This window comes from Anser brachyrhynchus (genome assembly GCF_964034855.1).
Source record: "Anser brachyrhynchus genome assembly, chromosome: 7".
In the NCBI taxonomy this organism is placed as follows: Eukaryota; Metazoa; Chordata; class Aves; order Anseriformes; family Anatidae; genus Anser; species Anser brachyrhynchus.
In genome coordinates this window covers 33702470-33723808 of record NC_137701.1, presented here as the reverse complement: position 1 = coordinate 33723808, position 21339 = coordinate 33702470, and the positions used below count along the sequence as shown (strand labels likewise).

At 36.1% G+C, this 21339-nt stretch overlaps 1 protein-coding gene across 1 annotated transcript in view; it reads left to right on the top strand.

Moving 5' to 3' along the window:
• DPP10 (dipeptidyl peptidase like 10) overlaps positions 1-21339 on the top strand; it is a 494333-nt gene that overhangs the window by 91989 nt on the left and 381005 nt on the right. The gene's annotated exons all lie outside the window — the stretch shown is intronic.

Below are 21339 nucleotides of genomic sequence, written 5' to 3'. Positions count from 1 at the left end.
CTAAGAGAGAATAAAAGTAAAGAGAATTTTGTGTTCATCTTGTTTCCTATAGCTGATGATGACAAGGAAATTGTGAGGTGGTCATTGAGATAATTGCCCCTGTTCTTCATTCCAATTTTGAACAGAAGTATAAAGTTTTGCAATATGTAATTTTCTCTGCACTGTAGAATTAACAGGGATCTGTTTGCAAGAAATGTGGGATGGTCATAGAAGTTGTAAAGCTATTGCAAGAACTCAAGATGAAAGGACAGTAGGAGTGGAGCTGTAGGAGTCTAACTGTATTTTACCTCCAGTTACATTGAGCAAGCCCTACAGAAACATGTCTAACAGTTGGCAATATTTTGTTATTATTTCTCTGAAAATGTTAATTCCTCTGAGACAGATGACTGTCGAGGCAATAGCCTGTTGAAGAGGACCATTGTGCCCATTACTGGAAGTTCTGGGCTGTTAGTAGCCAGCTCTGACATTGGTGTGAGCATTCCCTTGCATGCCAAGATGGCTGCTTCCACCAAAAGGCACTGAGTTTGTACAATTGTGCATCAAACAGTGATAATAGCATGCTGGTATCTGATTCTATTTAGTCTCCTCATTATCAGTATGGTTTTAGACCACAGCTGCAGAAAGCCCGGACTGATTTGAGGGGAGGAAACAATATCCAGGATATGTTAGACACAGAAGACTGAAAAAAGTTTTAAAATAATTTCAAGTCCTTCCGTGAAGTGGCCGCATTCCAGGGTGACAAAAACTGAGTTTTAGTGATTTCTGTGAATCAATCATCCTTGTCCTGGCAGAAGACTGGAGGCAAACAGAAATCATAATCAGTAAAAAAAAAAAAAAAAATAAAATGCTATTTCTCACTCTATTTGCTCTGCATTGGGCCATGTTTAGACAATATAGGAATTACCAATGAACGTGATCAGTGGTTATTGTTAAAAAGTCATTAGGTTTTGCATTGTGACTTGTTGGCTTTGTGATACTGTGATGCTTCCTTGTGCTCCCCAAGGGCAAGCAGCAGGAAGGTCGCACTTGCCGGGAGCAATGGAGGGTGACATGCCATAGCTGGTGGCTCCATGCTGCCTTCTGGGGTGCTTGCCCTTTCGATCCTGGTCTGAGACTCGTGCAGTAGGACTTTTGTTCTGAGAACCAGTGCAGTGATCCTCAAACGAGGCCATCAATCTGATAAATGCTTCTAATTTCTTAGTCCCAAAAAGGAATTTCGAACTTGGGGCCTTGCTTCTCAGTTCAGTCCTGCTGGATTCAGACCTTTACCTTCAGGGCCATACCTGCAATCCCCCAGCACACACTGGAAAGGTGCCAAGTGACAACATTTATGTCACAGAGCTAGTCATTAATGTGGTTAACTTGGTACATGTATGATGAATGAAAGGGAAATGCATTTTTTCCCTGTACAGCACTGTTTTGTTGGGTGGTTAATTTGCGGTAATCATAAATATCCATGAATTTTGATAATAATTTGTTCATCTCACAGACTAAAGTCCTTGCTTTATATTTCATTTAATGGTTCAAAGTTAATTGGAGACATGCTTTGGAGCTGGCCAGGAAAAGCATGGACAGATGCAACCGAGCTATCTGTGTGTGCCTCTCAGGCTGTGCTGTGCTCTGCTCTTCCACAGAAGCAGATCTCTCCAGATCTTTTCTCTATGGATGCGTAGAGCTGAACTGTTTCTTTTTTCCCCCCCCGTGTTTTTTCAGTACGTGTTCTTGGCTTAGTGTTATTGTTAACGTAAAATGTTCCAAATAGGATATAATTTTCATAACGGTTATGTAAAGGAAAATTTCAATTACTCACTGTGTGACATCAGACTAAAGACTAGGTTTTCTTCCTGCTTCCTCGCAGTGTTCAGTTAAATGGTAATTAGTGACGATTCTTTCAGCATCCGATTGAAGTAACTATTGCATTTCAAAGAAACATCCCAATGTAAAACTTTAAATTGTAATAGGAAAAGAGCAAATGTTTTTCTGTGACTGAGAGTATTTGAAATGCTAAGCTACACAGATTTCTTTCCTTCCTGATTTTTCTCATTGTCCTTTCACAGACATTAACACAACTCAGTTTTAGAATATAACATGACATGAGGCAACAGCAATATAAAAGAGGTCTTTGAAGCTGTTTCTTTTTATCATGCTTTATCCTTAACAGGGTTTCTCTGGTCTAATTCCTTTGCAGTTCTAAAGAGAATTACATTTCAAGTTCCGTAATTGCACCAGGGAATAGAAACCTTGTATTAAAAAAACAAAACCAAACAAAACCCAACAAAGTATTCTGTCCAATACTGATCTTATCATCAACTAGACTTGTATGGTGATTTATCACAAGAAAATGTTTTGAATGTTGTAGTAAAAATTCTTCTTAATATGTGTATCTGTGAAAAATACAGCTAGTGTTAATATAACTACCTTTTGGTAGACATTTTGACCTCCACAGAATGTATTTAAAAAAATTATAGGCTAGCACAAACACCTCAAACTTCAAAAATTATTTTTTTAACTGAATCTGATTTATCACTTTCATTGCTTATTACCTAAAATATGGTATCAGTGATGTATCTTTCTGCAATTTTTTATGCTATTTGTGCACAGTTCTGCAGAAGCATTAGCTGATTTGAGGGTATTTCTTTTGGTTATTCTCACAAGAAGTCTTGGTGATGCTCTACAGTGTTCTGTTGATTTACATGTGTAGCAAACTTACAGATGTAGGTTGTCTTTATCTCTCCCAAAAATGTCCAAATAATGTTGTGTTTTTATCATATTAGGAAAAATCTTGTGTAGGTCAATCCAAAAGTAAATTTCTTGACAAAATGAAAAGCCCTTCCTGCAGCTGAAGCACATGACATAGAACTACATTTGAATCTTTTATCTTTTTTAAGGAGAGATTTTATTTATTTTAATCTTCAGCAGTTGTGGAACCAAAATTTATTTATGGCACTGAATTGTGAGTTCTTTATCATATAAATAATGAACATATGGTCCTGGGTTCTGAAATAGCATCAGAAAACTGTTATTAAGGAGTGAAACAGATTACAACAACCTCTAGTCATAGAGGCGTTTATTTTTTCCCTTTTGAAAATTCAGGCTGATCTCTGGTCACAGAAACCCATGGTAAATTATCTCCCCAGCTTACAACTATGTTGTTTTCAACGGAATAATATCCAGGTATGCTACAGGTCATCTGACTGCTACTGTAATTTAATAACACATCTGAAGGTTGAGTTATTATCTGTCCTGTTTAACAATGAATTCTGAGTTCATTTTGGAAGATGGTGCTTCAGTATTCTTTGACAACACAACAATTTAATCTATATTAGAAAGCATTAATTATATTTAAATATAGCTCATAGATAAAAAAAAAAGTTGGTAGTTTACTAAAGCTATATTTGAATGGAAAAGATGTAAATATTGGAAAAAAATACCAATGTTCAAGCTATTCTGGATAAGCTGGTTATGTAGTATTGTAGCAGAGGTATGGAAAATGTTATTTTACTTAAAAGAAAATTACTAATAGCCGTATGGAGTATGAAAAGTTAACCCTTGGTATCCTGATATATGGAAGATGCATAGCTTACTACTTAGGCAAATGCTTCCATAAATCAGCAGAAAGTCCTGCATGTTGTGTTTCAGCTTAAGGGAGAGAACACCTACTGACACGATCTGAGCAGCAGACATCAGATATAAATTCTTTGTTTTAGGGATAATACGAGAAAAAAATAATATAGCTAACTTCTTTTTCTTTGCCTTTAAAAATAATCCAATTTCCATGTACTGTGAGTGTCCTTTATTATCCTTTGGGTATCTACATAGACACCACGCTATACAGAAATATCAAATTATATTAGTGCATCATTCTTGTAAAATGTTGCAATATTATTAATAGATTTAACTACAGGAAAGCAAGGCTAAATGTCACATGAGTCCACATTATTGCTCCAACACAGTCATAAGGGAAATTACTTAGGTAAGCATTTTATATCCTTAAATAGGGCTGTGGCATTCATTATTCATAGGATAAAAGCATGCATGATCTTACATTTTTACATGAATTAGATCTATACAGATGATAATATCTGTTTTTAGTGAATGCTGGAAGAAATGTATTATATAAAGATATAACTTCTAGAAAAATAATTATAATTTGGTTGTTATTTTCCGTCTATCTGTATCTAATTGTAGTCTTTTTGCTTACACCAAGATTGAACGTGCTTGCATGTTTTGGCCTACAGTGCATAGGCCCTATTGCATTAATTTCTAAGTCTGTAATTACAGCTTTTACATGATCATGGTTCATAACAACTCTCTTCATTCTGGGGAAAGACACTTGGCAGATGCATTTGCCCACATCTTTACCTCATGAAACCTACCTAGAATGAGGTATTTGCCACAATTCCACTCAGAAATTGAAAATGTGGTGGTTTCGTACTGAAAGTGCCAATCTCATTCCCGCATCCCGTCTGTTACACACCTACTTGTTACCTTCTTCCTGTATTATGAATGTTTTCCTAAGCTCTTTGCCCGATTTCACTGTAAATGGCTGATACCTGATGTCACTCCTAAGCTGGTGGTTTCCTCTTTGATCTATGAAAATTATCTGTAGAACTGTACATTCAGCAATAGAAATTCAAGTAGATTACCAGAGAAAATGATTGAAAACCAGCACAACTTTGTACTGCTGTAGCACTTTTTCTGAGCGTGGTTGCAGATATCGTGCCCAGCTTTCCTGCTTACACTGGGCAGCTTTGCTTCTCTGAGGGAAACATCTGTTCCAGAAGCGATCATGCGGACAGCAAGTCAGTGCAACGAGAGATTTGTCACGCTTGAGATTTGGATGTGAGGTTAGCCTACAGCCCTTTGTTTAATTGATTATTGAGCGTATTTAAATAGAAGGCTACAGTCTGAAGAAAAAAAAATATCTGAATTGTCTATGATATTCTTCTATCTTCCATGCAAACCTCTGCAATCACAGTTTGGCTTTTTTCTTTAGAAGCCTTAAGCTCTTGTATATACCAGGAATCTGGTGTTTACAAGCACTGAGACTCCAAAATAGTGTCTTATTTTATTTAATGATGGAAAAAAAATCCATTGAGCGAGTATTCTGAGAAACAGTGAGTGGCACTGTTGGTTTGCAGCTATGAAGCTACAAAGATGGAAGCAGAACATTAATCAACATTTAAAACAACAACAACAACAAAAAACAGTATCTGTTTTAAACGGACAGAGTTTTTCTCAGACTGTGTTGGAGCTCTTAGTGTGGCTTGCAGACATTCTTAGATAAAGATGATGTAAGATAATAAGAAGACTGAATTTGGTCATTTCTGTCTGTCAGCATGACATTGTGGTTTGTCACAGAAGGAAAAACGCCCGGGTGACTGACTTTGGGGTTAATGGCAGTAAAATAATTTGGCAAAAATCACACCTATGGCAGAAGAGCAAAGGGAATATGTTCATATTATTTGGCAACTATTTAGAGATCGTCTCTAGAAAACAGGTTGTAGTTATCAAGTCTATTTTTGGGAGGTGAAAGAGTGGTGCAGGCTTGGAGTTTAACAAGTAATAGCCTGGGTAATAACACCCCAGCAAAAGACGCAATGAGACCTGTGGGATTCCTTTTGCTGATTTAGAGAGCTTTGCATCAAGAGCTTAAATGTATTTGAATGTTTGCTTCTTTGTTTTTGAAAAGATAAAATGCATGCATGTTTTATCTAATTTTATTTTTAAAAACATGGTACACATCTGACCATTCAATATGCCTGGGAGAAGACATGTATGGATGTTGCTAGTGTCCTCCTAAATGTGCAGTAATCTGTCCAAATCATTTGCACAATTTTTTTTTATATTGAACCAAGAATTTAGTGTGCATGGGCTCAATACCTTTATGCTTGGTTGTCAAACATTGAAATTTAATTCCTATCATGTAAATGTTGTTTAAAGAGAGAGCAAATCTATTAAGGGGAAATATCAGCAAAAGATGAACGCGACTGTCATTATCACCAATCCTTTTTTTTTCCTGATAATGGCAATGTCTCCAAAGAGGAAAATTATTTGGAGAAGTTTTACTTGATTTTAAAGTTATGAATTCAATGTTACAGCATTTCTATAATGCACCAAATATCTAATCCCCTGTGAATCACATAGAAGCTTGATGGCTAGGAAACCTGCAGAGCTATATATTTGTATTTCTTTCCTCATTAGATGGAAGATACCTGTTGCAATTTCTAACAGTAATAAAAGCCTATTTGAAATTATGAAAAAATATTGGTGGATTAATTCACCACAAAAATAAACCCAGTGGCAGGAAAGAGTAGTAGTACCCTTGTGAATAATAGCGAATAATGGAATGCAGACTGGTGCATGTAACACTACAACAATTTTCATAGCAAATAAGAGACAAGATACTGACTATAAAGTTATTGTTGAAAGTTTTTTTTTTTTTATTATAATCATGTTTGTAAGAGGATTAGCTTCAAATCAGGCTACGGATTTGATATTAATGAGTTAAGTTCAACCTTTTCTTAATTTTGGCAAAGAGGAAGACCCAATGGATTTAATGAGGGAAACTGCTTGCTTAAATTCTTGCTTAAATGAGACATTTTTTGGGTGAAGTTTGTGTCTGTATGTGGTAGTTTTGCTATTCAGTTCACCATTCACCTTATTGCTGATAAGTTGCTCTTCTTCATCCCTCCCTCTGTGTTGATGAGGGGTAGGAAGCTTAAGAGGTAAAGCGTAATTCATTGTTATATTGGGGGTTATTTTGTTCTTTCTCATGAAGACTTCTGGTTATGTTCATATAGATAAATGTATTCTTGTAGTTTAGATTGAGGTGGTTCCACAATATTGGGGGAAAGATTGATTTGGCTAGTTATAGATAAACAGTATTGTGATCAAAACCAGCAGCTTTAACTATTACTCCATTGCGGAGACTCCTTCTGTGTAGATGCACACCTTTCTTTGAAAGGTATACCTCAAAATGAAATATTCATAAACTAAAATTGTACTTTAAAATGAACTAGGTACTCATCATAGGATGCAAGTTGATTCTTTTTGGAAAAAGTACGGGTGCATCATCTGTGTTTGAGTTCTGTTTTAAGACTGCATGTGCTTTAAGAAGGGACTTGTTCTTAATTTACACTTTTTAATGCTACAGAATTACAAAATATTGATCATATGGCTATTTAATCTGCATCCTGTAGTCATCATGAAAGAATCTTAGTTTTTACTTACCTAAACACATTCATAGTCTAATAACAAATTGCATTGGTAATGGAATTCTACCACTCTGTGTTAATTTTGTGTCTCAATTCCCTGCAACATCTTTCTAGCATTTGTGCCAGCTCCAGAAATTTCATGTAATGGTCATCCTATCTACTTCTGGAACATGTTGTTATTGCACTATGGTGTGACAAGGGATGTTTAGTGCTTCACCTGCCAAGGAAGCAATGCCACTGTTGCATACTGAGGCCATGGAGTGATCAGCTGAGCATACTTCTGACTACTTGTATGGATCCTTATTGCTTGTATAAGACTAATTGCCAATCTGTTTTAACTAGCAGAACTTAACTAGCCATTTCCAGCCAGGATGCAAGAGGAACAGACTTTGTCTACACCAGCCTAATTCAGGATTAGATACTAGGGAGCATTGCAACAGACAAATCCTAAACTAATGTTAGTTTTCTTCAGGGTTTCCTATACTAAAAAAGAAATAAAATAAAAAATAAAAAATTGGGCTTTCAGTGTAAGGTAGGAACTTCAATTAATGCTACCTTTGTTTTTCCTTTTTCTTTGTTTTTCTACTGCAAAACAAGGTGTTCTCTAACACAGAAACTAAGGACTCTGATAATAAGAGTGACTTGCCTTAGATTAGAATCCTTTGAGATGATGAATATGGTTGCCAATTAAAATAGTGTGGGAGGAAATGAAACAATTTAGTCATGAAGAGGAATAGGAAAAGTGCAGTGGTGCAATTCAAAGAAGGAGGGGAGAAGGATAATGATGAAATAGCTAGATGAATCTAGCTTCAAAATTTAAGAAGAATGCAGAGCCAATCCCTTTTTCTGCTCAGATTCCTTGAGAGGAAATTGAATGCAGCCCTCTGAAATGTGAGGGGAATTAGGCTGTGCTGATAGACAAACCTCAACATGGATATCAGCCAGCAGTAAAGTAGAAAAATAAGGTTTTGTGCCAAAAACCAGACTAGAGATATTGAGTAAAAAGGCAACTTCAATGTTGCACTTATCCAGCTTGTAGACCCCATGCATCTTGTTGCCAAAAATGCTTTTTTTATAATTAATTTACAAGTATGCTCTGATTGATATTTGTAATTTAATTTGTTACAAGCATATTTTCTTGGGGAAGGGCTGTGATGTAAGTAGGAAATCTGCAAACATTCTCAATAGACTAAGAAGTGGCTTTATACAACTTGATGATTCCAGATTATTAAATAAGCATTTGCTCAGAGACGTTTTGGATGCCCCATCCCTGGAGGTGTTCGAGGCCAGGTTGGATAGGGATTTGGGCAACCTCATCTAGTGGGTGACATCCCTGCCTATGGCAGGGGGGAGATCAGAACTAGGTGATCTTTAGGTCCCTTCCAACCCAACTATTCTATGATATGCTACTTAAGTATTATTGCATAATATGGTAAATCTGGGTAGATGGCATGTTTCCATTACATGGGTGGGATGTTACTCCACAGATGGAGTCTGTTTAAAAGCCTCATTGTTGCACCAAACCAATTCTTGGTTAATATTCGGAGTACTTCTTTTATCTAAAATTGCAAAGTCCTCACTTCAGAGTTGACATATCTAAGGCTTTCCTGGGGGTGACATCCACGACAGGATAAAATGGTCAATAAGAAGTTCCAGAGCAGTGTAACACCATCCTGTAATATATATCAGAAACCTTTGCATTTTGCATGGCTATGCTGAAGTGTGTATTTCTTCTAAAGAAAGCAGTAATTCGGAGGGGAAAAAAAAAAAAAAGATTGACAATGATACAAGTAACAAACCCTTAAAAGTATGCAACCAATAAATGATAAGGGTGCCACACTGGCATTATGATGAGCTAAATGATATAACAGTTTTGCAAGTCTACCTCCTGCTTACATGTTACATACATATTAGAAGACACTTTGCAGATTTCATTGAACTTATGCTGACATAAAATTATTATAAACAAAATTAGATCTTATGATTAAAATTATTTTTGGTTTGGGAATTTCTAAAGTCTAGGTTGTATGTGGCTAGTACATAGGGATCCATAGAGATGTGTTCTGGAAGAAGTTTTGATATCTAGTCTGATCTGCTTAAGTATGTTCTTAAACCAGATGAGTTCTGTTGAAGACTACAGGACTAGTTACACAATTAAATCTTTGGAACAGGTTGACGTGATCTTTGTGAGCCAAGAAAGACAGGTATATTCCACTGAGGTCAACGCTTCTTGGAGTTGATGGCCTCTTCCCTTCAGTAGATTTCTTTCCTCTCCTCCTCCCCAGAGTGCTTTAGGAGTCCTCAATAGCCTGTCCTTTACTGTAGGGGTTTCCAGTCAGGGAGCTGTGGTTCAATGGTGTGATTTTGTGCAAACTGGCACTCTGGGCTATGCTTTTATACCCCAGTATTTGTTTTTACCTTTTCCGTGTTTAGATCTGTCTTTATGATGAGAACTGGTTTGTGGAAATAGCTGTTCTAAGAAGGCCCTAGTGCACTTTTGTCAAGAAAGGTTTTTTTGGGCCTTGTCTGGCTTTCTATATTAAAATGTGAAATTCACCTGTATTAGCCAATAAGTTGACAGGTCAGATGAGTAGTAGATAAAGAGCATAATAGATCTCTCCTGCAGGAGCTGTCCCATTAGCAAAAGTCTATTTTTATTGAAGTAATGACCTAAGTCCTGGTTACCCACACTTGCCATATTCCTAATGATTGAAGAGTCTTTTCTTGTTCTCTTCACGCTCTCTACTTCCCTATGTATACAATTTACGTGGTGTTCTGGGAGAGAAACTGGAAAACAGACACAGTGAATTGGAATTTCAAATTTATGATCAGGATGACCGCTTGGACAGCTCTGGTGATCGTTCAGATGACATCTCTAAACAGGACATTGTGTCCTTGGGCTAATGTCCATTTTGCTTTCAAAAAATTCAAGGTTTTGTGCTGGCTTCAGTGCAAAATGGAATATTTTTAAAGCTTTGGATGCTCAGGAATACTGTTCATATCTAAATGAACAGATTTCAGTGCTGATTTTTGGGACTGAATGTGTCGCTTTTCAGATTGACCCCAGCCAAGGAGTGGTCTTTGTGGTAAAATGCATTCATGTCAAGATAAAACCCATGAAGTCATCCAGATGATATCAGTGTCAATGATACAAGAAACAGGGTATGGGAAGGAAATACTTCATTAAGAACACCTTTTATAATTACAGAACTAAAAACGTGAGATATATTTCAAAAAACAAGCAGCAAATGACTGAGTCACTGAATGTTAAGTTCTAGAGAGCTTTGACAATACTTAGTAAAAAATGTAAAGATGTATTTTGATATATACAGCTGAACATCAGGAGGTGGCAGTAGTGCTTGCTGAATTGCAAAATAAGAATACTGGGGAGAAAACCCTAGAAGTTAAAATAAGCAACTTTGTAAATTTGCCAAAGCAGATAGCGACATTCTGATTTATTAGTACCATATAAAACCATCTTATTTAATTGAGACTTTCATTGACTATTTGATATGGTTATTAAATAATTTATCATTTCTATTTAAAAGCATTGTAAACTATGATGTTTGTTTATTCATAACATGTTATCATCATCTGGATTTGAAAGACTTTCTAGAACAAATACATAATTTAGTCCTTGGCCAAATTTATCATTTTTGTCTCTTGAAAGGTTAAAACATCAGTCTTATTCAGGTTATAAGCTTTTAGCAGATTCAACATAAAATAGCAATCGCTCCTTAGAAGCAAAACTATATGACTTTATAGTCATTTAATTTTACTGACTTTGTGTGTCTCAAATATGTACATGAACTTTTTCTATAAAAAAAAAAAGAAAAGAGAAGCTTTTCTTTTGCGTACAGAGTATCCATGTGTGGTCTTTGCATTGTAAAGTGCCTTCGGCTTCCTTCAGCATGTCTGATATTTGGAATTTATTTTGGAGGCTAATCACAATTTAAATGCTTTGAAATACCCCAAAGGGGGAAAGAAATCTTTTTATGAAGTTAAAGGAAGCAAGTTTTACATAAAGTGGAGTTAGGTTTTATTAGTGAAATATAATTCAGTGATAAGTGTTGAAGAGTAGTGTATAATGGGTATCTAATGAATAAATGAGGCTATGCCATTTTTTGTGCATCTATGGAAGATAAAATACTGAAAGTAGAGCTCAAAGTATTGTGACTCTTTTTGGTGAAAGTAAGTTCTCCTTAATTGCTCATTATTCTACAAATATTAAATGTGTCCTTAAGGCCATGAACAGCCTTGGATTTTAAAGAAAAAAAACATACCCATTATATTAAAAACTAACATTATTGAATGACAGTCCATGAAAAATATGCATTGGTGTTGCTGAGCACGAGGATAACATGCTGATGAAGCCTTTGGGTAAAACGAGCACCAGTCCAAAGCAGATCCACCAGCAGAAGTTATTTAAGCCGCTACAGGGTCAGTGCTGTCTGGGGTTGATCCCACGGCTGCAGGGTGATCCAGACCAGGAAATGGATCCTTGAAAGCTGAAACTGAATGTGTGGATTTGTGGATTTTTATTTTTATGTATTTTTTAGACAGGGTAGGAAGTGGAGACAAGGGTGACCTTCCTTTTCGGAGGCAGGCTGCACTTGGGTTGGCTTAAATCTGTCAACAGGGCTCACTCAGCTATGGCAGGTCTTGAAACTTGCGGGCTGAGCCCTGTGCGCTGTTGTTTTGCCCCAGGACTGAAGCTCATTGCTCTTCCAGTTGTGCTGCTTCAGCTATTGAGGGACCATACCAGTAGCTGTACTTTGGCAAATGCAGAAGGCTAGTTCAAAGGTTAAAAATAGATATCAGAAAAAAATAGTAATCAAACCCCAAAATATGACACAATTTTTGGCAGGCTTCAGGTTGGAGGCTTCCTAAACTGGAGGAGGTCACATCCAGCCTGTCATGTTAATCATCTTAGAATCTGTGTAACCAGTTTTTAAATCCATTTTCATTGTTGGCAGCGGCAATTGATCCAGCAGTTTATTTACATGTGTGTGAAAAACATTTTCTTTTTGTTCTAAACCTGCTGTCTGAAAAATTCATTTGGTGCCCGTTTGCTCTTGCTTTATGAGGGGTACTGACTAATCATTCCCTATTCACTCTATTATTCATCCTTTCTCACTCGTCCTTTTTCCCCAGCTGAGGAGTCTCACTATTTAAACTCTCTTGATATTGAAGCCATTATATACCTTTGATCCTTGCTGCTCTTTTCTTTTATCATGTCCTTTCTGAGATGGAGCAATCAGAACTACATGTGCTATTCAGGATGCAGGAACAATATGAATTTACATAGTGGAATAATGATATTACTTTTGTCCTTCTCTCTATTTGTTTATTAAGAATTCCTGGCATTCTGGTCATCATCTTGCTGGATTCTGAATGATGCCCTGATGTTTCAGGGAACTATCCATGAGACACCCTTCCTGAGCAGTATGAGCTAGTGTAAAGCCAAACAGTGTGTGGGCATAGCATGCTTGCTTTTTTCTCCATTTACAGTATTTTGTATATGTCAACACTGAATTTCATTTGCTATTTTATCACCCAGTCTCTCACTACTATAAAATCCTTTTGCCATCCTTTGTAGTCTATTTTAGATTTTTTTTTTTTACTACCCTGAATAATTTTGTATCATCAGCAAATATTGTCACCTCCCTGTTCCTTCTCTTTCCAAAGCCCTTCCCTGTGCCTCAAATAGCACAGGTTCCTTTACAAGGCTGTGAATGTGACCTCCATGTTTTGTAACATCTTTTACTCCTGCTGTTCTCTACAGCTACTGTTGTTTATCCTTGCCAGCTTTTGAAGGGATAAGGAAAAAGAAAAAGGCTTTTAAAGCCATAGCTGTTAAAGTAGTTTGTTTACTCTCTGCTGTGTTTCGTTCAGCTCACAATATTTCACTCTTTTGTCTACTTGTAATTTTCTTTTGATAAATTTTGACACCAGCATGCACTGCCTCCTTTTGAAATGAGACACTTTGGTAGATTTTTCTTTCCTTTCATTTGAAACGTTGAATTTGAATACTGTGTACATACACGGTATCAGAGTGGTACTTCATTGCGTGCATTGTGAATTGTCTTGCACAGTGCTTATGTCTAAATCCAGAATTGCTTCAATTCACAGGTTTTTTGGACTTGTTGCTTCGAAATAATCATTTTGTGCTTAAAGATGTTTCTTCTGCGATCTCTAACATTTCACACTCTGTGCACTGGTTGGTTGCATTTCACTTGCATGATTGTTTTTTTTTATGCAGGTAACTGAAGTCTGTGAGAGCTCTGCAGTACTCGTTACACGCTATTTTGTTTGGTTGTATGCTTTCTTTCCCAGTACGGCTTTTCTCTGGCACAACCAATTCTGTCATTCCCACCAAGTCTGTTTTGAAATATTAGCATTCCACTTGCTTTCAGAGAAAACAATTTTGCAGTATTTTCATCATTAGCTTGTAACATAGTTGCTGAAAGCATTACTAATTTTTAAGCGTTAAGACCTGACATGTCAGTGTTATGTCTCTTTGAAAATTGACATTTGGGAAGTTATATGTGATGTCTGAAAGCTGTTTTGTGTGTCCGTTCTCAGCTCATGTCTGTCAGACGTTTATTGACGTCAGGTGAACTGAAAAATATTTGATCTAACTTCGGCACACGGCTGGTATTTTTTGCTTAGGAGAAAATATTACTGCATTGTCCACTCCTGCCATTCACCACATTTCTAAGGGACACTTTTTCCTAGGCTAAGTTCTTCCTTTTTTAATACTTGTACTTACAGTAAGCGAAGCTGGAAGAGTTTGGAGAATGTAAGATATGTGTTGGGCTGTGCTTGAGAGCGCGGCTAATGAAGACAACCAACAGACAGCAATTTGCTGTGCCTGCAGAGAGGAGCCAAAATCTTGTCCAGGGACACTGTGTACACATGTACAGCAATGGTGATGGCGGGGCACAGAGAATACAGGCCAGCAACCACCTGAGCACATCAGGGGCCTCAAGTCAGTGAGTTGCCAACCCCTCATCTCTGGGACGCAGCCGTCTGGGACAGTGGGAGGTGACCTCCTTGCATGTTTATGGGGTTGGGAAAGGGAAGAGTCCTGTGGCAGTGAAGGCTGGAAGCTGGTGTCTTCTGGCACCAGGAGGAAGAGTTACACTCCTTGGAATGAACACTTAGTTCCTATTATTGTTCTGAATGTTACTCAATGCTGAGAGTAATGACAGTAATTTCAAATGTCATCTTGTTTATGATTTACTTTTAGGGAATGCTGTTGAAAAAATCACGATGAAATGTTATACAGAAGTTAGTTTTCCTGAAATCTTTTCAAATTCAGTCTAATATTTTCATTGTGAAAGGCCATGGGTCTGTTTAAGCGTTGCATTGCTCAGTGTCCTTCTTGGGGCAGTGGCAGATAATGTCAGATATTCCTGCTGAATAGTATTATTGGACATGTTCTCCTATCAATAAACATATTGCTCTGCTAAACTAATAATACTGTTAACAATGTGGAGGATTTTGAACACAAGTCAGTAACAAATGGTTCTGCAACTAAGTTACAATCCAGTCAACAGAATACTGCAAAACTATTTTCACTGCAGTATTGTGAATAAATAAAAACCTGAACCTGAATAAAAATTAAGATTTTAAGTATTTCTTCAGCAGGCTTTTTTTCTTCTTTTCTGATCTCATTTCATAATTGCTTACCACTCTGAGGATATTCACTTAGAGGGTATCTCTTGTTCTCTTGCTTAATTGGATAATATGCCACTGCAGGTAGATAACAAAAATTGTATCACTAGTAATAGTTTATAAAGATTGCTGAATGCTTTCTCACATGTCCTTTTTTTGTACAGGCCCTGAATTCACATTCAGCCTTGACTGAGTGCAGTCTTTAAAGATCTAACACCTTTCTCATAGCATTTTCATGAATATGAAAATGAGGAATGCATTTCAAGTGATGAATAGTAGTGCAACTATTAGGAATAATAGTGTGACTGCATTGTATGTGCAGGGACATTGTCAAGGTGAGTAAAACCTTTTTTAGTGTATTGACTTGATTGGCATGTAACCATGGTTTTCTGCCTTCTTTCCTCCTGCTGTCCATTCACACGCTTTCATTTAGTGGATGAATACACCTGACTACTGGAAAGAAACTGTTTTTACACTTAGAGGAAAGAGACCCAAAACAAAGCATTCCAGGAGACTGAAAGGCTAAGTGAATCATGGAAGAGTTGCAAAAAATACTGTATAATTATTCTAAGGAGTTTTTATCACATCTAAGATTGGGGTGTCATTACTATTGGCAAAACTGGCAAGTACATAGGCATCTGACATTAAATAGTGCCAGAAATCTAAAGTTTTAAAGATGAATCTTGAGCTGTATGTTAACTATCAAGGACTATGTGTATGCCCTAGAGGCATTAATCATTCCTTTCTGTTCTCCTGTTGAATTGTGGCTAATGGAGAGAGAAGTTTCAGATTTTATTTCTAAATAAGACCAAGAAATACAATAATTTTTGTAAATCTCTAAGTCATAAGTTGTGTCCACTTTATGTTAAAAAACAAAGAATTTTGTTAACTTTTTTACTACTAGGTGCTGTTCTTCCTTTTTCTCTCTGAAGTACAGCTAAGATCTGATTACTTTCAAGTCTAGATGAGAATAAAAATAAAATCCACAAAAAGAAAAAAAATCCTACTTTTAACTAAAACGCTGAAGTACAGGCAATTCTCAGAATTCAACACCACAGCTTTTGAAGTCTGTGATAAACATCTATTTGGTCTTGATAGAATTTTATCAGGTACTTACAATAAGATTTTTATTTTGCAGTAATAAATATCACGGCATGATACATATTAGCCTTTTTTTTTTCTCATGTGCTCTCTACTTTTCTGTCATCTGTTTTTAACTTTGGTAGACAAAATAATTCTTGATTTCATGAGATTTCTATGTCAAGAATTATAAATATGTGAAAGATACAATAGTACTCTCAATAGTAACACTAAAATCTTCAATCAGTAATTAAAATTGATCTGGTAAACATTTGGTTTAAGTTCAGATTTTCACAATAGAAATAATGGGCTGTTTTTCATATTCTTTCTTAGATACTAGCCTTTGAGCTGTCAGTTAAAATAATCTAAACATTCAGAGCTCTTAGAGTTGATTCTTTCAATAAGATAAAGGAAAGATCTAACGTCTAGAAAGAATCATTTCTTTGGGGTATGTTGAGCTTTGTCTGTCTCAAACCTCTTGAAAATGTTAATTAGCACTACATAAAGAACAATGAAAAATGTCTGCGATCTTCCTTGGAGACTAAGATTTGGGACAAGTAATTTTGCACGTGAGTTGAATATGCAAGTGTAAAGAGATTTAAATATCTGATTTTAATAGGTTTCATCCCACTGGGAGAGACACTTTTGATTATCTATGACCTATACCAATTATTGTGATTCTCCCTGTAGGCCAGCCATAATTTTAATAACTAATCAAACTAAGCCTTGAAGGTTCTGTAAAATGCCAAATATGTACTTGCACTCTTGCTAGTTACAGAGCTCATACTTGCTACCTGACCTTGTTTTAGTTTCTTAAACTACTTATTCTCAATTCATTGAAATATTTGCCTTTTGAAGTAGAACTTATTGAAAATCAAAATAAAATTGACAAATAGTTACTGCTTTACTTTTGCTTCTGATCAAGCATAGTCATAAAATAATGTTAGACTCCAATTAAATGAAAATTGGTGTGATGGACGCTGAGGCACAAAGCGCCACTGGTATAATGGTATAAATTAAGTCAAATTCTAAAGTGGTAACCCCATTAAAATCCATATGCAGGGGGACAGCACCAACCTCATGTTGCTTGTCGGGTCAATAGAATATCTTGTCTATTAGTATCTATACTAAGAGGACTTTCTCCTGAAAAGTAGGCTTCAGGAAGCCCCGTAGGATCAGAACTGAAAATAGTGCTCTGTTGATATGACAATCGGGACTATTCTTCTAAAAATGCACTTGCTAAGCCAAAACAGGTTTTTTTGCTATTATTCATCAGACAGTGGTGTAATGCTCAATTCAGGAAAAGCTGTTGGGATGTTTAGGCAGTCTAAATACCAGCTACATTTCTCTGTTCAGTCTCTGTGGCACACTGTGCTTGGTAGTATGAATTGAAGATTTTAATGCCTCGATGTAAGAGATTGTGTTGAGCTCAAGTTGGTGTAGATCAAGTGTTAACATTTTATAAAAGGGAGGTATAGTTGAGAATTTTAACTCTATATGCAGTGTCACATATGAATCTTAAAGTCAAACCCGGTTTTTGAGGTGAAACATTTTAAGGAAGTCCCTAACGGTTGTATATAAGGTGAATGCTTGTAAAACTCATAAGAGAAGTTATGTATAGTAAAAACAGCTTTTAAAGGAAGGAAATATTGTCTTTCTTATTATTGTCTTTCTTATTCTGTGAAGCATCATGCATACTTAAGAATACCTAAAATATGTGTTTACAAGCATGTGTAAACATCGGTGTTGAGTGTGGAGAAAGGAGCTTCATTTTCTGTGTCATTTCTGGACAGTTGTATATTTAGTTTGATATGAAACTAATAAACTGAGTGCTGGGGAGGTGATGTTAATCCCTCATGTTTTAAACCCAGCGTCTCTTGGTTAGAAGATGACTCAATCCGCAGTAATTAATACCACTGTAGAAGTATTCCCAATTACAGTTCTCCATGGTTGCAGTCGTTCTTGATCTTTCTGACCAGGCTACAAGACTTTTTGTATAAATCGCATCTTTTTTTCCTCAGTTGCTCTCTTTTATGTGATTCTCACTCAGTCCTTTCTGTGGATGCCACTCCCATTTGCTCACGTGTCTTCCTGTCAGCTTTCTTCTACTCCCTTTACAGGGTCCTGTTGTCTCTTGCTATGATACCAGAGATCATGTTCATGCCTGTTACCTCTAATACCTCTCTTAACCCTTTTCGTCTTTTCTACCTGTCCTTTGTCAAGCCACACCTCCTCATGGCCCATTGTGCGTTCTGCTTTGCACGACTACAACAGCACCAGACTGTGTCCTGTTGTAATACACTTGCTGCCAAAAGTCATGGTTACTGTGCTCAGAGAATGCAGACCTTGAAAGGAGATCTAGGTCTATAAAAGTAAAATCAAGTCCATAAAGTTTTTACAGGCTTCAAATTTACTTTCATGCATGTTCCCTTCCATTAAAAGAAATAGGTAACGCTTCTATCTCAGTTAGAGGTGTTTAGGAATGTAGCATTTTTTATTGTTAGTATTTCAGGCAGTAAAGTTTGCTAGCTATTTCTTTGTTACTCTGCAATAGATTTCTACATGTTTTTTACTGTCTTCATCTTGAAAATTGGGGACAGACCACTGAAATTTCTTTTCCTCCCTTCACACATTTCAAGGTATAGTCTATGTTCTTCTCTGCCAAATGCAAGTCCTCTCCTTGTTCTGGGGCCCAAAAATAAATTCTAGGTTTTAAGACTTTTATTTTGAGGAACAGTAGGAACTATCAGCACTGGAGTGAATAATGTAACTTAAGGTAGGGAACCTTATGTTTACATTGTCTTCATCTGTCAAACAACAACAACAAAAAAGCACCTTGAAACTAGTTTTTTTCCTTCTTTTTCTTGTTGAAATAGTGTTTCCAGGTCTGTGCAGAATGTGTGCATATCTTGATCTATTCATCCATGTGAATAGCACCATTAATAAATCCAGCACAACTCAGTAAAATCAGTGAAAACCAATTTAATAGTTGCATTTTCAGAACACCAACCTCCAAATTGTCCCAGTGATGCTCCTGATGCAGAGCTGGCTTGCTGCTGATCAACTTGGAGTACAGGCACAGGAGATCCACCAGCTCTAAGGAGGACAGCTTCCTACCTGGCCATGTACCTGCATCACTATAAATTCTGTATTAACTACTACCGTCTGTAGTTTAATATTTCCTAGCTGATTTCTTATAAAATACTGTCCTGAAATCTGGAGAGATTATATCTACAGTATGCTTTTTATCAGGCAAGTCAATTGTCCTTCAAAGAACATATAAAGTTTATCTGGCAAATCTACATTTGTTAAATCTGTATCGGCTTTTATCTCGTTTTGTGTTTACTTTCTTCAGTTGCTCATTCCTTTCAATGTGTTTTAAACTCTATGGGCTATCAAAGTCAGACTAATGGATGTGCAGTTGGATGATCATCCCATCCTGTTTTGTGAACTTATTCCATGTGCAGTTCGCTGACCTGCAGCTGGCTTGGTCAACTCCATTTAGGGTCAGACTGATCCAAGGTCATATTTCAGGGTTTCCAGGGTTTGTGTTATCATGCCTCAAGCACTAGAATTCAGTCTCTGAGATAGAATTATGTATCAGTAAAACAAAATATTTTATTTACTTAGAATTTTTTTTGTTTTGTTTTTATACCCTGTTCCAAGAGAATCTTAAAAATATCTGTTCCTTAATGCACAACAGAGCATAGTAATTTGGGTTCTTCCTCTTCCTTCCTGAAAGCCTGATCTATTATTCTTGATTAATAGAAAATGAAATAGAAAATAGAAAATTAATAGAAAATTCTCTGACTCAGAAGCTGTGATTTTCTTTAATGTGGCAGGCAAGAGGATGGATGCCATATATATAGTCCAGTATTTTGAATTACTGTGGCCCAGTGGTGTTTGTGCACAAATGCACTTTGAACAAAAAAAAACTATGTAACATATTAGCTGTGTTTTGCTTAGACTCACGCTCTGACCGGACTTCATACCTTAATGGAAATAAACATTCCTGTATTAGAAAGCTTTGGCTATACCACCATATACTTTTCTGCTGCTGCTGTTTGATTCACTTTGTGTGTAGTAGGCAGTCCTACAAAAAATATTTCACCTCTCCATTCATGATTAATAAATCTAAATGCGCATATGGATATTACTAACAGCATTGTTGGGCTATTAAATCATTTGGCCAAAGCTGGAAGTCTTCATTGCTTCCTCAATCATGATCTCAGAATTTGATTGGCATATCTAATCAAAGAACAGGAACAGTTTGAAAAATAATGTAGAGTAGAGGTTTGAATTGTCATAACCTTTGCTTACATTAATGCACATCATTTTTTTTCCTCAAAAGTAATTTAAAATGCTCTTTCCATTTATAATTGTTTTAATTAACAACCCTAATTTTCCATAAACTTCATATGGTATTTTATGTAACTTAATAGTTTTGTTAGAATGTAGGGCATTCAGTGAAAAGTATACCTAGTTAAATGATATTTCATAGAATATATATATATAAGAAAACTATTTTTAAAGAACAAATAACATGCCATTAAAGTGCATTAAGCATTTAGAAAACATTCAAAACTAAGAAAACATCTTTGTTTTATTTAAAATTGAATATAATCAATTGTAAATATTGTAGTAAGATACAACAGAAAGGAATGTGCTGTAGGACTATATGTAGGAAGTGATGTAATACATTTTACTAGACCAACTGAGGGAATTGGAAAAGAATTGGTGCCACTGCAAATTGAGTTGACACTTGGAGAATGCAGAATAACTTTATTGCTCAGTTACTCACTGTTGTGATTCTCTTTACATTTTTTACAGTTCTAGTTCTGACTGTTGAGAATTTATATGTTGTTCCAGCACTTTTCTTACAGCTTTTAACCAGTTAATTCAAGAGAGAACTTTCTTCATATCCTGGAAAGTTTACTTTCTTCAAAAGTATAGGACAAGCTGTCTCAAAAGATCTCAATGATCCAGGATATTTACACTTAAATGTAAGAGAACTAATTTGAAAATAGCGGAGTGAACAAAGGAAGAGAGTAATAGGAGTTCTCAAACACAGTAGAATGTCCAGCTGAGCACTTCATTTCTAAAGTCATTTGAGGAAAGTATCAGCTTAAAAGTGGCAGTATTATAATGATCAAATTTATTCTGGAAAGAAAATAATGTTTTTTATTGCTTTATAGACCATTTTGATTTGAAAAATGTACTCCAAATATTTGGCCACAGGGTAAATGTGTTGCTTTTATCTATATAATTAGTGCTTCAAAATCAGCACAAAGTAGAATCGTATGACATCTACAAAAATCATTAAGTAAATTTTCAATATATTTAGCTGCTTATATATTTTAAT